The following is an 18287-nucleotide window of genomic DNA, read 5'->3' on the forward strand; positions in this document are numbered from 1 at the left end:
TCAGAGACAGACCGATATATTTCCTGTTCCATGTTTTCTTCATGAACTCAGTTTTACTCCAACAGGGCCTGACACCACTACAAGTCACTACAAGCCACTACACAACACTATACCACTACAAGCAGTACTTAACAGAAGTAGTACATAGGTTGGTGCAGAAGCAATTGTGGTTTTGGACCACGAATTTTAAATCATTATAAGTAGGATCAAACATGTCTTTATTAATCAAAATAGGAACCATTACAATCACATTTTTGCCAACGAGAAATATGTTTATTCCTGTAGTGTAAAAATCCATGCTTACGGATTCGATGAACTCTTGGAAAGCCTTTTCTGCCTTAGTTTCTGCATCCTGCTGATTGCGGAAGTGTTTTCCCTGCAAAAAGTATTTATGATGCTTGAAGAAGTGGTATTCGGTTGGTGAGAGGTCAGGTGAATATAGCAAGAGAGACAAAACTCCGTAGCCCACCTCGTTCAACTTTTTTTTTTTTGACAGAGGCTCACTCTATCGCCCAGGCTGGAGTGCAGTGGCGCGATCTCAGCTCACTGCGAGCTCCTCCCGGGTTCAGGCCATTCTCCTGCCTCAGCCTCCCGAGTAGCTGGGACTACAGGTGCCCTCCACCAGGCCAGGCTAATTTCTTGTATTTTTAGTAGAGACAGGGTTTCACCGTGTTAGCCAGAATAGTCTCGATTTCCTGACCTCGTGATCTGCCCGCCTTGACCTCCCAAAGTGCTGGGATTACAGGCGTGAGCCACCGCGCCTGGCCTTTGTTCAACTTTTGAAGTGTTGGTTTTGCGAGGTGCAGGCTTTCTCTTGAAGAACTGGGCGCTTCCCATTGACCAATGCCGGCTGCAGGCGTTGCAGTTTTCTGTACATCTCATCAATTTGCTGAACACACTTCTCGTATGTAATGGTTTCACCTGGATTCAGAAAGCTGCAGCGGATCAGATAAGCAAACAGTGACCAGGACCCTTTTTTGGTGCAAGTTTGGCTTTGGGAAGTGCTTTGGAGCTGCTTCTCTGTCCAGTGACTGAGCTAGTCATTGCTGGTTGTCATATGAAAGCTGCTTTCTATCTCAGGTCTCAATCTGATTGAGAAATGGTTCATTGTTGTTGCAGAGAATAAGAGAAGATGAAACTTCAAAACAATGATTTTTTAAAAATTTTCAGTCAGCTCATGAGGCACTCAAGAGCTTTTTCACCTTTCCATTTTGCTTCAAATGCCAAATGGCCATAGAATCCTCGACGATCAGTTCTTCAGCAACTTCTAGTGCAATTGTAAGAGGATCAGCTTCGATGATTGCTCTCAATTGGTCATTGTCAACTTCCGATGGCTGGTCACTGTGCTCCTCTTCTTCAAGGCTCTTGTCTCCTTTGCGAAACTTCTTGAACCACCACTTCATTGTATGTTTGTTAGCAGTTCCTGGGTTGAATGCATTGTTGATATCGCCAGTTGACTTCGCTGCTTTATGACCCATTTTGAACTCGAATAAGAAAATCACTCAAATTTGCTTTTGTCTAACATTATTTCCACAGTCTAAAATAAATATAAAATAAACACCAAGTAATAAGTCATTAGCAAAAAAAAACCAAAAAAAAAAAACCAAGAAGTGTGCATTAAAATGATGTATATCATAACCACATTTAAGAATGCATTCCAATATCAAATGACAATTTCAAAAATGCAAAAACCTCTTTACTTTTGTACCATATGCTATATAGAACTATATAAATACATATAGTGTTTGTATAATTATATATTATATATATAGTATATCCAAATATGCTATATCTACATCTATACCTAATCCTGATAATTCTTTTGTTTATCATACAGAAGCCCAGGCAGGACCCGTGTCTGATGGTTGGGAAGGATATCAGACCTCAAAGCAAGTCTGACCCTGAGGAAAGAATGAGGGAAAGAAAATTGTGTGAAAACATTTTAAAGTGTTGTGGATTTGTGCAGTCTAAGGACTGTTTGGCAAGGATGCCATGGGACCCCCAGGGCAAAGTCAATCCTTAGAGGTGGCTCAGTTTTCCCAGCAATAGGGCTGCTTTAGTTTCCTACCTGGGCCTGTTCATTGCTAGGAGCAAGCCTGTGGGAGGAAAGGCCTCAGTGCAGAAATGCTCAATGAACTTCTCAATACTGCAGTTGGAGCTTTCATCAAATACCCTCCATGTCCTTTCATGATTGTGAGGGGCACTCTCATAGCCACTAGAAAATTATTCTAGGGAAAAATTTTACAGCCATGAGGTGTGCAATGACCAGATGAAGTCTAGGATTAGTAATCAAGCAATTAAGAAATAACTTAACAGAGAATTTTTTTATGAAAAAATTTTTAATAATTTTTAATGACATTTAATTTCATTTAAAGTTTTAATATGTTTTTAATAATTTTTAAGGAAAGAATTTTAAAAGAAAGAATGTAAAGAAGCCATAAAATATCATTATTCATACCTGATACGTTTTGGGTCTGTGTCCCCTCCCAAATCTCATGTGCAATTGTAATCCTCAGTATGGGAGGTGGGAGGCTTGATGGGAGGTGATTGGACCTGGGGGATGGATTTCCTGTTTGGTGCTGTTCTTGTGGTAGTGACTGACTTATCATGAGATCTGGCTGTTTAAAAGTGTGTAGCCCTCCCACCATCTCTTCTTCCTGCTCCAATCATGTAAGACATGCCTGCTTTCCCTTTGCCTTCTGCCATTATTGAAAGTTTCCTGAGGCCTCTCCAGAATCCATCATGCTTCCTGTACAGCCTGCAGAACCATGAGCCAATTAAAACTTGTTTCTTTATGTGACACAAATGTGAGTATTTCTTTATAGCAGTGCCAGAATGAACTATTACAGTACCTTTGTACCCTTTGCATTTTAGTAATTTATGTGTCATGATAAATCAGTAACTCATCAAGGAAATAAGGCAAGTTCTTATTCCAATCATAGGTGGTCTAACAGGCAATATATTCTTCTGTCTGTTAAATAATGTGTATGTGTATACACAAATATATGTTTCTGCCAGTTAAACCATGTTATCAGAATACAAACCATGTTATCAGAATACAATACATATATATGTGTATGTGTGTTTATGTGTGTGTGTCTGTGTGTATAAATTTTAATTTTACATACATCTATGCATATGTTGATATATATGCATCTATACATCATATAGACATACACATATATACATTTGGATACTTGTGCATATGTGTACTCAAAAACAGACTATACATATATATATACACTCATACACATGAACACACATACACACACACACAACACACCCCTGTGAGATGACTATATCAGTTTTCATTAAATAGATATTTAGCACATATAATGTTTCACTCATTCTTATTAAATCATTTATGTCATAATGCTTATTTATCCTAAAGGAAGTGCTATGTCATATTTTACTTGGAATCCATTATTTTCCATTATTCCGGGTCATCACCTTACCCATGCTGTAATGTGGAGAACACAGATTGTGTATGTCCTTTCGTAAACATCCTGGATAAATGAAAGAAGCCAAATAGTTTTCAAAGAGTAAGTAAAATGTTATCCCACTGTAAAAGATTAACTTGAAAATCGATGGAAATCTTGTAAAGTTTATTATGTAATTTTGGCTATGTTTCTGTAGTGATGTTTGTGAAAAGTACAAAGTTATATGTGTTTGGTATGAATATATGAATGTGTATATTTTCTACATGAATATCACTCTTACATTTTATCAACACTTGTTTTTCAAAAACAGGAACGTACATTTATTAGAGTTAGAAATAAAAAATATTCTTTAAGAAAGCTGGTGCCGGCCGGGTGCGGTGGCTCAAGCCTGTAATCCCAGCACTTTGGGAGGCCGAGACGGGCGGATCACGAGGTCAGGAGATCGAGACCATCCTGGCTAACACGGTGAAACCCCGTCTCTACTAAAAATACAAAAAACTAGCTGGGCGAGGTGGCAGGCGCCTGTAGTCCCAGCTACTCGGGAGGCTGAGGCAGGAGAATGGCATAAACCCGGGAGGCGGAGCTTGCAGTGAGCTGAGATCTGGCCACTGCACTCCAGCCTGGGCGACAGAGCGAGACTCCGTCTCAACAAAAAAAAAAAAAAAAAGAAAAAGAAACCTGGTGCCCTATAGTTTCTTTCTTTGTTTCTAAATATAAAACTCACCCTGAGAAAGATAATTATGCCTGAGAACATGACGACTAGCTAGAATTTCATAGCACAGCTGCAATAGGACCTTAGTGAGTACGTTGTTCTCCTTGCTTTTTGGATAACTTATTTTAAAACTTAAATCAATAATAAACTGTGTCTGGTTCAGAATTAAATAACTAAAGTAATGAAAACAGAAATTATACAGAACTCCAAGATCGAATATAACAAAAATACAAAATAACATTATTTTCAACAGTATTAGTGATGTATGCTACTTTTCCATGGCCATAACAGGATTTACAATTCAGAGACTTGTAATTTCCTGTTTCCTCCCCTTAAAACCTTTCTGATTAGCTTACAATTACTATTACCAACCCTTACTCAGGTTTAAAATAATTTTTTTCCAGTTTTTTTCCACTGGAGTTACAAACAACTTGAAATAAGGGGCTTGGTCTTATTTATCGCTATATCCTCATTTCCCAGGATATTCCTTTCATACCTTAAATATTTTTCTGAGTGAAATAATAATGCAATATACTTTTAAATAGTGTTTTACCCCCATATCCTCTACATACCTCTATGACCTAAGTATTACATGGTGTTATCTTCTTCGATGTCTAAATGCAGTGGTTCTAAATCTCCATCTAATTCAGTAGGGACCACACTTCACAAAACAAGTATTTGTAGCTTCTTGGGTTTGAGGGAAGGAACAGAGAGAGGTGCTATAAAAAAATACCAAATATTTTTCCTAGCCATACATGGATTCATGTTTTTGTTTATGCCTAATAGATTTATTTTCTGAATCATCTATGCAGGTGATGATATATAAAAGCAATTGATAAAGAAACATGCACAGAGAACTCAAAATTGAAGGGTAGATGACCAGTTCATTTTCTTCTTGGAGTCCATCCACCTAACATGTTAAAGGTCCTTTCAACATTTTGTGCCACTCTCCTTACCTTTACATTACCCTAAAATTTTTGTACAAAGTGATGTTGCCATACCTTACATTTTACTTCAAGAATCGTAAGGACTCATCACTTACACATGAAGATATTTTTCTAAACCACCATATTTTGTACCCAAGTGGAGGTCTTGTGAAACCTGACAAAATTTCACCTTCAATATATAAAATTCTATGTAGCCTAACATCTTCTATTTCACTTCCAATGTTCATGGTATTGAGTTCCCACAATTATTTCAGAACCAGTAGGTATTTATTCACAGAAATAAGGAATATTCTTTGAATTAAATGACAGATTACATCCAGAATGTCGACGAAAATCCCCATATGCTTTGCCCTAAATAAGGAATACACTTTACCCAATGTTTTTGCTTTCAAGTACCCAAATGGAGGTAAAATATGTAATGTAACATATGTTATTAAATATATACCATGAAATATACATATATAACATATATCAAATGAAAGTTTTATATACATGTAGAATGTCCCAATTATTCTATTTATATTGAGAAATAATTGCCTAGCATCACAACATTCCCAAATACTATTTCATGATTATATAGCCATAAATGGGTATATTGGAACTAAATATTCCATAGTAAGTGATATTAACACAATAATTATTTCACCAGATAAGAAAAGCGAAAAAGATTAATGAATCTGGGAATAAAACAATGGGAGCTGCCCTTACATTCTATCATGAACTCAGTTGGCTTTTTTTGTTTTACGAAGTAAGAGGTGATACACGCTATACAACTAGAAGAGTTCAACTTCTCTCCCATAACTCAATCATCAAAACTCTTGGCAGCTGTATTACAGATGCTACATGTGAGTAACAGCTTAATTAAGGTATTACTGACATGAAATGTACTCTATATATTAAAAGTTTATGATTTGATACATTTTGATGTATACAAACCGATGAAACAATCACTACAATGAACATGTCCAATACCCTCAAATATTTCCTTAGGTTTACTTGTAATATTTCCCACCTGCACTTTCTAAATGCCTCCAATCGTTCCCAGGAAACTATTAATATGTTTTCTGTCAGAATAGATTAGTTTGCATTTGCTAGACATTTATACAAATAAAATCACATAAAGTATTCATTTTTATGTTGCTTCTTTCACTTAGCATAATTATTTTGGGATTTAGCTGTGATGTTGAAAAATATACACATATATATGTGCATTCTGTTTTAAGAATGGACATTTAGGTTTTTTCAGTTTTTTGTTTTGTTTTGTTTTGAGCATTTTGGCTACTATTCTTAAGCTACTATAAACATTTATGTACAGGTCTTTGTTACCTACATATACTTTCATTTTACTTCAGCAAATAAGAATGGAATAATTGGGTCATGTGGTGATTGTGTGTCTGTTTAAGGAAATGCCAACATTTTTTCAAAGTGATTTAACAATTTGAATTCTCACTGGCATTCTATGAGTCCCAGTTCCTCCATATGTTTGCCAACAATTGGTACGATAATCTGTTTAAATATATCCATTCTAATAGGTGTGGAGTGGCATATTGTTATGGTTTTAATTAACATTTTCCTAATGACAAATTGGTGTTCTGCTTATCTGCTATCTGTAGCTCTTCTATGGTAATGTATCTTCAAATATTTTGCCCATTTGTTTCCACTGAGCTTGAGTTTTTATCATTGAGTTTTGAGATTTTTTATATATTCTAGATACAGCGTTGTATATGTCATGTGCTAATTATTTTCTCCTAATCTGTTTCTTGTCTTTTTATAATCTTAACACTGTCTTTCAAAAAGCATAATTTTTATGAAATTCAATAAGTGTAATTTTTAAATTATAGATTGTATTTTGGTGTTGTATGTAAGACATTTTTGCCTAACTCACAACCCCAAATATACTCCTCTAAGTTTCTTCTAGAAGTTCTATATTTTCAGGTGTTGCATTTAAGCTTATGATTCATTGTAAGACATTTTTGGTATATAATGTGAAGTATCATTGAAGGCTTTTTTTTTTATTTGTCTGTTTCACATACAACTATCCACTTTCCCCAAACAATATGTTGAAAAGATTATTATTTCTCCACTGAATTGCTTTAGCATCTTGATCAGAATTCACTTGTCTAGATATGTGTGTATCTATTTCTGGACTCTTCTTAACCTTTGACCTATTTGTCTATCTCTACACCAAAACCATCTTGTCTTTATTACTGATGCTCTATAATAATATTTAAAATCAGGTAACATAAGTACTCTAAATTTGTTTCTTTTTAAACCCACTTTAGCCATTTTATGTGCTTCCATTTCCATATGAATTTTAGAATCACCATGTCTCATTCTTTAAAAAAATGGCTAAATTTTTGTTTAGGATTGCATTGAATCTATAAATCATTTTTGGGAGAAATGATATCTTAACAATATTGAGATTTCACTACATAAGCATAGCACATTGTTCCAGTAATTTTCATTTTCTTTGTAATATATTTAAGCAATATTTTAAAGGATTCCCTATTTAATAAACGGTGCTGGGAAAACTGGCTAGTCATAAGTAGAAAGCTGAAACTGGATCCTTTCCTTACTCCTTATACAAAAATTAATTCAAGATGGATTAAATACTTAAATGTTAGACCTAAAACCATAAAAACCCTAGAAGAAAATCTAGGTAATACCATTCAGGACATAGACATGGGCAAGGACTTCATGTCTAAAACACCAAAAGCATTGGCAACAAAAGCCAAAATTGACAAATGGGATCTAAACTAAAGAGCTTCTTCACAGCAAAAGAAACTACCATCAGGGCAAACAAGCAACCTATAGAATGGGAGAACATTTTTGCAATCTACTCATCTGACAAAGGGGTAATATCCAGAACCTATAAAGAACTCAATCAAATTTACAAGAAAAAACAAACAACCCCATCGAAAAGTGGGCAAAGGATATGAACAGACACTTCTCAAAAGAAGACATTCATACAGCCAACAGACATGAAAAAATGCTCATCATCACACGCCATCAGAGAAATGCAAATAAAAACCACAATGAGATACCATCTCACACCAGTTAGAATGGCAATCATTAAAAAATCAGGAAACAGCAGGTGCAGGAGAGGATGTGGAGAAATAGGAATACTTTTACACTGTTGGTGGGACTATAAACTAGTTCAACCATTGTGGAAAATAGTGTGGCGACTCCTCAAGGATCTAGAACTAGAAATACCATTTGACCCAGCCATCCCATTACTGGGGATATACCGAAAGGATTATAAGTCATGCTGCTATAAAGACACATGAACATGTATGTTTATTGTGGCACTATTCACAATAGCAAAGACTCGGAATCAACCCAAATGTCCATCAGTGACAGACTGGATTAAGAAAATGTGGCACATATACACCATGGAATACTATGCAGCCATAAAAAAGGATGAGTTTGTGTCCTTTGTAGGGACATAGATGCAGCTGGAAACCATCGTTCTCAGCAAACTATCGCAAGAACAGAAAACCAAATACCGCATGTTCTCACTCATAGGTGGGAACTGAATAATGAGATCACTTGGACACAGGAAACGGAACATCACACACCATGTCCTATTGTGGGGAGCGGGGAGGGGGAACGGATAGTATTAGGAGATATACCTAATGTAAATGACGAGTTAATGGGTGCAGCACACCAACATGGCTCATGTATACATATGTAACAAACCTGCACGTTGTGCATATGTACCCTAGAACTTAAAGTATAAAAAAAATTTTTTTTTAAGTATCTCTTAAAAAAAAAAAAGAAAAAAGTTTGTAGTGGAGAGATATCACATATATTTTATTATATCTATTCTTAATATTTTGCATGTGTGATGCCATTATAAGTGGTGTTTTTAAACTTTCTGTTTCTATGTGTTCATTGCTAATATTTATGATTATAATTGATTTTTGCATATTGATATTACAGATTTAATAGGATTTTCTAAGTAGGTGATCATATTATCTCGAATGAAATACAATTACACTACTTTTTCCAATCTGTATGTATTTTATATCTTATACTTACCTTGTTGCACTAATTAGAGCTTTCAGTAAAATGTTAGAAAAAGGTGGTGAAAGCAGAACTTCTAGTCTCCTAACATAACATATCCTTATGTTAGTGGGGATAGCAGTCTTTCTCCACTAAGTACAATGTTAGCTATCGGCTTTTAGTAGATGCCTCTCCCCAGTTTGAGGGAGGTCCCTATGTTCCCAGCTTCCTGAGAGGCTTCATCAAAAAATGGATGTTGGATTTTTCCGATGTTTTTTTCTGTCTTGACTGAAATAATCAAGTTGTTTTTTTTTTAATAGTCTTCTATTATGGTGGATTATTTTTATTGTTCTTCAAACATTAAACCAAACTTTCAGCTCTGGGGTAAACCCCAGTGAGTCATAAATGACAGTCTTTTCATACATTATTTTATTAGATTTGTTAAAATTGGTACAAAATTTTGCCTCTAGGCTCATGCGTGATATTGAGTTATAGTTTTATTGTTTTATTGGCTTTTTTGGTAATGTTTTTGCCTGGTTTTGGTATCAAGAAAAAGTCTCATAGAATTAACTAAAAGTTTTCCTCTTCTTGATTTTCCGTAGAACTTTGTATAGAATGGATTCTTTTTTCTCTTAAATGTTTGGCAGAATTCACCATAGAAGCAATCTGTGCCTGGAGTTTTATTTGTTGGAAGGTTCTTTAACTACAAATTGAACATTAAAAATAGGCTTATGACATTAAAAATAGGTGTACTTGCAGTAATTGTTTCTTCTTGACCAAACTTTGGTAGTTTGTATTTTTAAGAATTTGTTCACCGTATCTCAGTTGTCAAATTCATTTGTATGTTATTTTATAATATTAAATTATTGTTACATTAATTTTTGAATAAGCTTCAGTAGTGTAATCTCTCCCACTATTGATATTGGTTGTTTTCTCTTTTTATGTTAAGTTTTATTCAGTTTTGTTAACTTTTTGACTATTACAAATAGCCAATGTTTGGTTAAATTATCTATTAATTTTTGTTTTGCAGTTTATTAATCGCTGGTGTAATTTTTATTACCTTCTTTTACTGCCTATTTTGGGTTGAATTTGGTCTTTCAGTTATTTATTAAGGTGTAAGCTAAGAACTTTTTTTTTTAACAAAACTGTTTAATGCAAAACTTTTCATTCATATGCTATTTTGGCTGCACCTCAAAAATTCTAATATGTTGTATTTTCATTTTTATTCCATTCAGAATACTTTCTAAATTACCTTTTAATCCCTTCACTGACTCATGTATTCTTTAAAAATGTCCTGTTTAATTTCTAAACATCTGGTGATTTTCCATATATCTTTTCTTTATTAATTTCTAATTTCATTTTATTGTGGTAAGATGATACTTTATACAATTAAATTATTGTAAATTATTTAATGATCTGTAAAACAGCATACCTTTTTATATTCACTTTGAAACTCACTGCAATGTCCCTAAATAATAAGACTCATATGTTTTTATTGCCAGAGATTTTATTTTTTCATTGTGGCCTAATAAATAGTCAAATTCTGTGAAACTTATGTATATGGTAAATGTGCAATTTTCTGACAGAAGTTCTCACATTATGATTTTAGATTATCAACTTTCTCCTGTAGAAGTCTAGTCTCTGCCATGATAGGATAATGAACATATTATTTTCCTCTTCCCCACTTCTAGGAAAAATCATCAAACTGCATTCACTATCTCAGGCAATCCTTTTTTTGAGGCACTGGAAAGCTGATAGTGCATGATTGCTATCCTAGAGAAAAAAAAAAAAAAATACAGAGGTAATGTCCATGTTTGCCATCTGTTTTGGAGCATTCTGTGAATTATGACACTGGGACATGGAATAGACATAGAAGTTTGCAGATTAGCAAGATGGAGGTAACAAAGTTTAAACTATAAGGATTCTGAAGGAGGTTGTATCTGTGGTCAGGGAACTGGAGATAAAGAAGCTATATAGATGGGAAGTGTCAGAAATTTGCATAAGTTTCTCTTAAATTCTGGCCAAATATCAAACACATTTGCAGGTTAAGTCTCTGTGAGGTCTAAGAGTGAACCACCACGGGGGACTAAGAACTGAGCGGAGATTTCACAGGTTACAGGGTGCTCTCATTAGCCAGAGTGCAGAGACATTTTTAAAAACACCAGGAATTTAGTTGAGAAAATAGAAAGGCTATCCCTTAGGACAAGATTATTTTAATCTTAGACTAGATATTAGGATACTAAATGTATCCTAACAAAAGCTAAACAAAAACTGCATGAGGTCCAGATGAATAACAGTAAATTAAACTACTTTCAAAACAAAATCAACACTCTTTAGAGGAAGTAACACAAGACTCTCATAAACATAGCAGCATAATGTTCATTATATTATAATAATAATAAAAATAGACATTAAAAGAAATAAAATGTAACCTGTAACCAGAGAAAAAAATAGTAAATCGCAACAGACTTAGATATGACAGAGATCCTATTATTAGAAGATAAGGAGCATGAAACATCCATTATAGACACATTGAAGAATGTAAAGGAAGTCCCAGCATGATGGGTTATTGAAGTCAGAGAAGGAAACTGCAAAAACCAAGGAACCAAATCAAAATCAAAGAATTGGAAAAATAATATCAATGACAAATTTACTAGATGGACTTCACTGCAGATTTGACAGCACACAGTACAGAAATTGTGAACTTGAAGACATTAGAAATTATCCAAGTGGAAGTGGAGACCGAAAAACAATGAAAGGAACCCCATCGACCTGTGTGACAATATCTAGTAATCTGTGTGTATGTGTGTGTCTGTTTCAAAAGGGTTAACAAAACCCACGAAGTCTAAACCCACATCAAGATATACCTAGGCATGTTACGGTCTGCCTTCCAAAACCCAAAGATAAGAGAAATCTTGAAAGCAGGCAGATCAATAAGATATCTTACATACAGAGAAACAACAATAAGACATCGTATCAGAAACAGAACAAGACAGAAGACAATGCAATAACAAGTTCTGACTTTTAAAAACGACTAAAATTATATATTTAAATGTCTTTAGAATTAAAGTTAAAGGCATTTTTCAGATAAACAAAAGCTGAGAGTATTAATCATTAGATACTTAAAACTTGGATATACACGATGAATCAGACAGCACTGAAATGGTAAATGTATAGGTCAACATAAAATTCTGTTTATTACTTCTTAGTTTTTTAAAGAGACCATTAAGTGATTACATAGAAAATGAAAATAATATATCATATTTGGGTATATAGAACATGCAAGTAAAATGTATGACCAAATAGCAAAATGAACAGGAGCAGGGTAAGGCAATGTATACTTTTGTAAAGTTTGTAAAATACACATAAAACAAATGGTATTTATTGCAGGTTGACTGTGATGAGTTCTGGATGCTTACTGGAATGCCTAAAGAAATCACTAAACCAATTAACTACTAATAAATTCAACAACACGAGTAAATATATTAAAAAATGATAAGCAAGAAAAATCAGAAACAAAGGAACAGGCCTTAAATCTTTCCATTTATTTGAAGATATAGGAGAGTCAAAACTAATCTATGGTTGTAGAAATCAGCAAACTGGCTTTCTTTTGGGAAGACTGAAGAAGGGGTGGAGGGAATAATGAAAATATTTTGTATTTTGGAATAATGGAAATAATCTATATATTTAGAGAAGTGTAGATCACACAGGCCACAGTTTCTCGAAATCTATTGAACAGTACACTTGAAGTTTGTACCTTCTGTCATTTGAAAATATTACTTAAATACAAGAATAATGCTGTTTTAATTATGAACAAATTATATTAAAGGTTTTTGTTTTATTGCTGTATTGTTATTTGTTGAAGTTTCAGTTTGGTATGCCTCCTGGAAGATAATACTTATTTTTTTTTTTTTTTTTTTGAGACGGAGTCTCGCTCTGTCGCCCGCCCAGGCTGGAGTGCAGTGGCACCATCTCAGCTCACTGCAAGTTCCGCCTCCCGGGTTTACGCCATTCTCCTGCCTCAGCCTCCAAGTTGGGACTACAGGCGCCCGCCACCTCGCCCGGCTAGTTTTTTGTATTTTTTAGTAGAGACGGGGTTTCACCGGGTTAGCCAGGATGGTCTCGATCTCCTGACCTCGTGATCCGCCCGTCTCGGCCTCCCAAAGTGCTGGGATTACAAGCTTGAGCCACCGCGCCCAGCCAGAATACTTTTATTATAATATAGATTTGTCCTGTCACCTTGAAAAGATCTAGTATTTATTTTTATTATTTCTATCATTAGCTTAATCAGGCTTACTTTTTGAACATACTTATGTTCCTTTATTTTTTATTAAAAGTGTTTTATCTTTTCTTCAAGATATAAATAATACAACCAATACACAATTGCCCACCACTCAGCTTAAATTAAAAAAAAAAAAGTTATCAATAAAGCCAAAGCTATTTATAGATTATATGTGAAGAAACTATATTTTTCCCATTCTGCCATGTATACTTTTAACTTTCTTTTATTGTCTGCTAATGTCCTATTTATCAACAATTTCCTTTATAAATTATACTTTTCAAGTTCTGCTTAAAATCTGCTTCCCTACTTATTTCATAAACATATATACATTTTTAAAAAAATTATACATAGTTATGCAAATCTATTACAACTAATTTTTGGTTTTGTTAACTATATTAATCTGATTATTTTTTCCTCATGGAAAACTGACTCAATATTATTCATTAATCAAAGATAGATCTTTCATACTTAATATTTCTACCTATGCATGTGTCTGCTTCACAGCTTTTATCTTTACAATTATTTGCTTAATATCTTTAAAATGATTTGCTTAATACTTTTATAGCTACAGCAGTATTCATTTGATTATTCTTTCTTGGTACATCCCCTTTTTTTCATTGTTAACATTTCTATATCCTTACACTGGATTTCCGCTCCTAAATGGCAATGACTGTATTTTGAGCTATGAACTTAGTATTTTGCTTGGTGTCTAATATGACATCATCTTTTAACTAGTAAGTTACATAATTTAGCTCAAATGGCATTACTTACATGGTTGAAATTATTTCTCATATCTCTTTAGAAAGCTCTTTACTCATGTTAGATTCAATCTTTATTAGTCTACAATACTTTCTAACACATTGAGTTTATTTTTTAACATTTTTATAGAATTTATTACAGAAAAAATAAAAGTATTTATTTTTAAACTTCTCAGTACAAAATTTTCAAATGTATACAAATGTATAGTGAAAAATTTATTTAATCCTCATCTACCCATCATCAAACTTCATCAGTTACTAACAATTTGGTAATTCTTCCTGCCCTCACCACCAGTAATTTTTATCAGCTTTTTGTATATTTTGCTGGAAGTTTATATAAAAATCCAAGAAATTATACAATTTTGTCCATAAATAGTCCATAATGCAATTCTACTGAAAGGCCTTTCATTTTTTCATAACCATATTGTCATGTTAATACTTAACAAAAATTTGCAATACTTAATGACACTCACAAGATACTTTTTACAGTTGTTTTGTTTGAGTGACGGGGCAAACACAGTCCATATATTGCATTTGATCCTCATATTACTTTTTTTCTTTCTCTTCCTTTTTAAAATGTTGATTTGTCAAGAAATCAAGTCATATTTCCTATAGAAAGTCCCTTGACTGCCTCCTGTGGAATTCTCTCACTTTAGTATCTAAACTTTTTCATTTTGTGTTTATTTTCTACTCAATTTTAGTTCTACTGCCAGGATTTATTTTTTTTTTTTAATGGAGGCTTTCTGTCAACTTGTTAGGGAGATGTTTGAGGTAATTAAATCCTCTAGAACAGCATTGTCCAACAGGAATATATGAGTCATATTAGCAGTCTTAAATTTTCTACTAACCATATTACATAAACCAAAAATAAGTGAAATTAATTTTAACAATAGATTTTGTGTCATCCCCATATCATAAATAATAACATTCTAGTTTATAATCAAAATAAAAACTGTTGGGATATATTCCATTATTTGTGAGGTGAGAGGGATGGTTACTGAGGCTCCAAAACATGCTGTGTATTTTATTCTTTCAGGACATTGAATGTATTGCAATCTAGACTAACTTAATAGCCATATGTGGCTACTGGCTACTATAATTGACAGCACAGCTCTGCTGGGATTAAACACTCTAGTGCCATCTGACCTTCATTCTGACAGTTAGTAGAGCTTGGTAAATGTGCTTAAGCTCACTTCCACAAATTATAGCCTGTAGAGTCTTTTTTCTGCTTTTCTTAATTTCCTCAATGCATGGGGGGATATTTCCTGGTATTATCTACATTTGAGACTTTGAAACTATTAGAAGTCTCTTTTCTCCTCTCTGCCTTCTTGGTACAGCTGTTAAACCCATGAAGGTTCTATAAGAATACTGCTGTTGTGTGGCTGGCACCATGAATTTGTGTTCTGGGCATTCAGGGGATAAGTTGTAACCAAGTTTTATTGAAGATGTTGCTTGTGTATTTTCTTTGCAGATTTTATGTTAGGGTTTTTAAAACCAGAATCATGGTTTTGCCCCATTCAGAAGCCTGCCTCATAGATTTACCTACATTTTCTACCAATTCATTTGTTTACAATATCAAACATGCTTTCTAGGATAACTTTTTATGCCCAATAAACTTATACTTTTATTTATTTATTTGGAGATGGAGTCTGACTCTCTCACCCAGGCTGGAGTGCAGTGGGCCAATTCCGGCTCATTGGAAACTCTGCCTCCAGGTTCAAACAATTCTCTAGCCTCAGCCTCCTAAATAGCTGGAATTACAGGTATGAACCCCCATGCCTGGCTAATTTTTGTATTTTTGGTAGAGATTGGGTTTCACCATGTTGGCCAGGCTAGTCCCAAACTCCTGACTTCAAGTGGTCCTCCCAACTTAGCCTCACAAATTGGTGGGATTACAGGCATGAGCCCCTGCAACTCCCCAATAAATTTATACTTTAAAAGTTGCTTCTGTGAGCGTGAGTTGGTATGAGCTTAATTTTTTATTATAAGTTCTATTGTCTTCTTTTGTCTTTGTTCATCACATTTTTAACATTTTAAATAATGTCTTTGTTTATTTTTATGTTGTTTTTTCATTTTATTTTATATTTTAATTATTTTATTTTTTAGAGATGAGATCTCACTATATTACCCAAGCTGCTCTAGAATTCCTGGGCTCAAATGACCCTCACCTTGGCCTCCTAAAGTGCTGGAATTATAGGAATGAGCAACTGTACCCAACCATCTTTTCTATTAAATATATCTTTTTGTAATTCTTTTAAAGTTTATTGGAAATAATGAAACCCAAATCTTATTTTTTTTTCTCAATTTTCCTGGGCATTTAGTTATTAATTAGGAAAATGTTTCCTGGGTTTTTTTCTTAATTTTATTGGGCATTCAGTTATTAATTTGGAAAATGTTTCCTTTTTATCTTAATTTTTTGGGCATTTAGTTATTAATTTGGAAAATGTTTCCTGTTAATTTTAATGATACTGTTCTATTGTCTCCTAGAAACCAGAGTTGATGAAATGTCTGATGCTTTATCTTTTGTAAGAGAACTATAGTTGCATATGTGGACGTTTTCAAGACTTTCATTTTTCTTATTTTTTGTATTCTGAAACTTCATCAAAATATCCTGGGTATATGTCTATCCACCATTCACTTTCTCAACACTAAGTGTAGCCTTTTAGTCAGAAGCCTCCTTCAGTTTTAAAACTAATTTTTATGTTAGGTATCTAAGTTTGTTTCTGCTGTCTTTTGATTAATTTTAGAACTTCTTTATCTATTATCAAAGTCTTACCAATTTCTCCAATTCTTTCTATTTCATTATATATTTGTATCACAGTCAATTCTCTGGGTCCTTCTCTATTTTAATTAATTTGATCTTCATCATTGGTCACTTTCTTTTCTGCCTATTACTCAAAATAATTGTAATATTACCCGTGAACATTAATCCAGCAAGAGCTGATCTGGGCAAAGACTTTTACTGGTAGTCAGCACTCTGAGAAGCAGCTTGCGGTGCTTCCTGGTAGTCTGGTTATCCCCACTTGGCACTTTTTTGGGTTCCTACTCTGATGTGGGTAGCTCTTCCTCCACGTGGTAGTACCAATGACAGGTCCCTTGATCAAGGTCTCAGTACAGCCATAACCGCCTCTCTTCTTCATTGTCAGTTCCAGAGAAATAAGCTCCTTTTTGTTTCCCAGTCCTACAGTCCGTAGCTCTTTCCTGCATTTAGTAATGTCTGTTTCCTCATTATTTCCCTTTTGTTCCATTGGGTCTTCCAAAACCCACATAACCACATAATACAGACTTTATCTGTATTAAAGTCCTTTCATTTAAAGTATGTAAAGTGGTTTCTGGTTTCCTCACTGGACCTTAACTGATATTCTTATATTTGTTTTGGAGGCTGATTATATAGAATTGCCAGATAAAATACAGAACACAATAACTGGTAATTTTTATACAAGAAAAATATCCATTGTTTATCTGAAATTGAAATTGAACTGGTTGCTATGCATTTTTATTTGCTACATTTAGCAACCCTATAATTATCTTCACAGTCACCTGATGTTTTGATTATGGCAGAGAGATGGATGTGCTGTTGAGAAGAATACACTATTGCATGTCTTCTATGTGAATACGCTCACCTATTTCGTCAGGTGAGTAGCTACCTGAGGCACTATTCTTCCTATCCAGTTCCAGTCCCAGCACTCACTGCCTTAGTCTGGCGGCAAGTGTAGATGCTGCTGCAAAACAGAGCACTTAGTGTTTGGAGAATGTCCTGTTGGAATTTATCCAATGAAATCATTAATGATAAATGACAGTTTTAAAATAATCCATTTAAGTTTCTCCTAATTTTCTCTTTGAAGATTTATGGTTTTCTCTTCTATTGAACTGAGCTGAATTTGTACATCTGTTTATTGGACATTTCATATGTGACTATATTAAGACATTTCATGTACAAATCTCTAAATAAATTAGGCCAGATATGCATGTTATCTTATCCCACAACACTGTAGAAGAAAAGTACTTTTTTACATTTCTAATAAGTTAAGAGAAGCAAATGAAAGTAAACATGTAGCTTGTGATTAATCGCGAGAACTTCAGTGTAATCAGTTATGTAGGAAATTATTGAACTTCATGTGCAAGACCTAATATATACAATGG

This window comes from Colobus angolensis, unplaced genomic scaffold (genome assembly GCF_000951035.1).
Source record: "Colobus angolensis palliatus isolate OR3802 unplaced genomic scaffold, Cang.pa_1.0 Scaffold409, whole genome shotgun sequence".
Lineage (NCBI taxonomy): Eukaryota > Metazoa > Chordata > Mammalia > Primates > Cercopithecidae > Colobus > Colobus angolensis.